Source organism: Myotis myotis, unplaced genomic scaffold (assembly GCF_014108235.1).
Source record: "Myotis myotis isolate mMyoMyo1 unplaced genomic scaffold, mMyoMyo1.p scaffold_m19_p_3, whole genome shotgun sequence".
NCBI classification, from domain to species: domain Eukaryota; kingdom Metazoa; phylum Chordata; class Mammalia; order Chiroptera; family Vespertilionidae; genus Myotis; species Myotis myotis.
Window position 1 is genome coordinate 54,642,448 of NW_023416335.1, and position 4,216 is coordinate 54,646,663.

The 4,216-nt window shown below is 40.9% G+C and overlaps 1 non-coding gene across 1 annotated transcript; it reads left to right on the forward strand.

Annotated features, from left to right (window-relative positions):
• Nucleotides 1-1,321: 1,321 nt before the first annotated feature.
• Nucleotides 1,322-1,431, forward strand: LOC118652261. Its single transcript, XR_004966527.1, has one exon. It is a non-coding gene; the product is annotated as a U6 spliceosomal RNA (small nuclear RNA).
• Nucleotides 1,432-4,216: the final 2,785 nt, after the last annotated feature.

Here is a 4,216-nt window from a genome sequence, read left to right on the forward strand (position 1 = left end):
TTTGGCGCAATTGGGGCACAGAATGCCAGGCAGTGATGAGGAGAAACTGAAGCTAAAAAGGGAGACAGGAGCCGGGTCTCGAAGGGCTTTTTAGAACACACACAGTAGGTTGGATTTCATCATGGAGACCATGGGGAGCTACGAAAGGGTTTTAAGTGGGAGAGTCATGAGATTTGTGTTTTAGTCAGAGACCCCAGTCAGCGGAGAGGTGGGATTAGAGGTGAGATGACAGGCAGTCAGACTCTGAGAAATGATGGGGGCATCTTAAACGATCTGAAAGAGAGAATCTGAAAGAGAGAACTCTGGGCTTTCACCCATTATTCTTAGGATTAATCTTATTTTTTGAAGCATCAATGATGAGAGAGAATCATTGATCGGCTGCCTCCTGCATGCCCCACACTGGGGTTTGAGCCTGCAGCCCAGGCAAGTGCCACAACCTGGAATTGAACCGTGACCTCCTGGTTCATAGGTCGATGCTCAACCACTGAGCCACAGTGGCTGGGCCCTAGGGTCAATCTTACTAACATCATTAGTTTCCTTTAGTATTTTGCCTAGATTGTTCAGGTTATTCATCTGCCTTGGAGGAGAAAGACAACATATCAGTTTGAATACTTTCTGCTTCAAGTAACAAAAACCACAGTGGAAATACTTAAGCAACAAGGCAAATGTATTATTTTACATAGGCTTGTTTGAGTAAGGCACCTCTAGGTTTGGTTAATGCTGTAGCTCAATGACAACATCAAGGAATAATTTTCTCCCATTTATCTGCTGTAGCTCTTCAGTGTCACCTGCGTCCCCTTTGCCTAGGTGTCCTCATGGTCTCAGAATGGCTGCCACCATCCCAGGAATCAGCATCAGACCAGGGAAAAGCTCAGCCTACCCTGGCAGATGTGGCTACATATACAGATTTAGGGTCCTTGTAGCAAGGAAGGAAGCATTTGGAGAGACAACTAACAGTGCCTGCACAGAATGCAGAGAGTAAACATTCAGTTTCTTGCATTAAAAGAATAGGAGTAGGATCACTGGGTCAAATGGGAGTTCCATTTTTAATTTTGTGAGGAAACTCCATACTGTTTTCCAGAGTGGCTGTACCAGTCTGCATTCCCATCCCCAGTGCACTAGGGTACTCTTTTCTTCACATCCTTGTGGTTTGTTGATTTGTTGTTGATAATCATTCTGGCAGGTGTAAGCTGATACCTCACTGTCATTTAGCTAAGATCTGAAAACAGCCATTGTGCCCATCAGTAGATACATAAGTGGATTAAAAAAGCTGTGGTATATTTATACATGATAATACTAAGCAGCTGTAAAACCGAAGATCTTGCTCACTTTGGTAGCACATATACTGACATTAGAACAATACAGAGAAGATTAGCATGGCCCCTGTGCAAGGATGACACGCGTATTAGTAATGAGAGAGCCCAGACCTGGGAGATTGGTTTTCTGAGCCCAGAACAGCTACAGTGCGGACTCTTGCCCGCCCTTCTATCGGGACAAGTGACCCAAACCTCAGAGTGAGCCCAGGGTTTGTTTTGGGTTAAAATTAGTGGTACCTTTTGTAAAGACAAATGCAAATTAAAAATAAAAGGCTTAATTTTTTTCTTGTTGAAAATAAGGGAAAATAATAAGAAAAATAATGGCTTCCCCTCCTGTTTCTCAGAGCATTTACCTTAGAAAACTTATTACATGTACTTTCTCATCTCTTCGAAATACAGTTGAGTCTGTATTTGAACTGCACAGGTCCACTTAGATGGGGACTTTTTTTCAATAAACATACTGTCAGCCATCCATGTCCCTGGGTTTCACTTCAGTGGATTCAATAAACCGCAGATGGGAGACAGTATTTTTTATTCCTAATTGCAATTTGTGGATGTGAAGGGCCGACTGTATGCATTGTTCTGTGCCATCTCACATAGAGACACGAGCATCCCTGGATTCTGGTATCCTTGGGGCGTGGGAGGGGCAGTCCTGGGATCAAGCCTCCTTGGATACTGAGGGACAACTAAGTTTTGGGGAATCAAAAGTTATACACAGACTTTCAACTGGGGTTGTGCCCCTGACTCCTGCATTGTTCAGGAATTAACTGTATATAAAAACCCTTTTGTAGCTTTCTGACATGGGAATGTCATTCTCAAAGAATCAGTCATCTCTTTAATAAAGTGAAAACATCAGGAAAAATAGTTCCCATATCTCCCAGTAACTGTGGGAGGGTAGGAGCCTAACTCAAGTGAGTTCCTTGTTCCAAGTTGCATAACTACCTCCTGTCATAAAGATATAAGAAATTTGTCTTTTCTCTGGATAATGCCTATTAGCAAAAAAGAGATGGTCACCTCATCAGATGAAATTAGGGTGAACTCCTTGTGGCAAATGGTGCTGTCAAGTCCTCTGTCTTGAGGACTAGTTATTGTGCATCTCAAGAACATGTGTAATCTTTCAACCCTTCGACAGTTTGACCAGTAGCTATGATCACCAGGGGGCAGACGCTCCAACTGGTAGGTTAGGTTGCTGCTGGGTCCCTGTCAGCCCCAAATCTGGTTCACCAGCACCAGATTCCCTTTCAATGTGCACGAATCCGTGAACCAGGCCACTAGTTCAATAATAAAAGTGTTTTCGCCCTAACCGGTTTGTCTCAGTGGATAGAGCATTGGCCTGCAGACTGAAGGGTCCCAGGTTCGATTCTGGCCAAGGGCATGTACTTTGGTTGTAGGCACATCCCCAGTAGGGGGTGTGCAGGAGGCAGCTAATAGATGTTTCTCTCTCATCGATGTTTCCAACTCTCTATCCCTCTCCCTTCCTCTCTGTAAAAAAATTAATAAAATTTATTTAAAAAAATAAAAGTGTTTTCTTTCTCTACTACCTTTGTGGAGAGGTTTCCTGTGTTGGAAGAATATTTTGATTTTTAATTATATTTCTTCAACACTATATTGTTATATTGATACATTATCTTACCTACTTATATTTCTACACATCTATTCCTTCCTTCTTTCTTTCCTTCCTTCCTTCCTTCCTTCCTTCCTTCCTTCCTCCTTTTTTCCTTCCCAGCTGTCTTTTATCTTTTTTTGTTTTACTTTTTCTTTCCCTCCCTAAATTGGCATGTAAGTCTATTCTTCTCCATCTAAATTATTCAGTATAGATGGATTAGTACATTGAAAAGATATATATCACAGATGTTTTGAGAAAAGGTGATAGCATGGATCCCAAAAATTAAAACACTGGCTTAATCCAAAATGTGCTTTTTCTTGCAGTGAGGAAGTTTTAGGGCTGGGTCCTCAGGTGTTTAACCTTGAAAATTTGAAACAAAAGAAGTTTCTGGACATCACAAAGCAAGGTGTTCATTAGAGGAAACTGGTAAATGTAAAAAATATAGACTTTAATTCAGAGAGGTATTAGGTTGGAAATTGTAAAATGCCTTTAGTGTAGTATAATAGAATAATATGCTGTTATATTACACTAGAGGCCCAGTGCAAGAAATTCGTGCACTGGTAGGATCCCTAGCAGCTGCCAGCTGCCGGCCAGGTACTGCTTCCCTTTCCTCGGCTAGCCCTGCCCCCTGGTCAAACTCCTGGATGACCTCCCAGCCGAGGGGACAATTTGCATACTATGCTTTTATTATATAGGATTTTATACCATAATCATTCATATAAGTGGGTATCTATCTATCTATTTATCTATTATCTATCATATTTCAAGAGCCATTTTATTTGTCTTTTTTGGGGTGGGAAAACCATTCATTTGAATACTGTGACAAATCCCAAGTACTAACAAACAAAAAAACCACAAATTATTACCATTGTTCATTTCCAAGGCATCATTCTTAGGTTATAAAACTTACCCAAAGAGCACACTAGCAAAACCAGTCTGTTTAAAAAGACTTATTAAAGAAATACACAGAACCTTTATAATGGTTTATGCAAGTGTGTTCTGATCCAGTTTCTATTGATACAATATAAGAAGGGATGAGCTAATGTGGCTCCCAGAGTCCTTGGTGGGAGGAGGTTTGTGGGAGAAACTACGAGCCTAACTTAAAATCTGTACACCATTTATGTTCCTGAAAGTTTTAATAAGTGATAGCAGCTGTGTTCCTCATTGAGTATTTTCCTTTGCTGGCATAATAAATACCGTTTTGAAGCCAAAATGCACATCTGAAGTAAACAATGAACTATTTCTTAATTCTCTAAGAAGGCGTAGACTCTGAAATTGTTTGCACAATACTGTG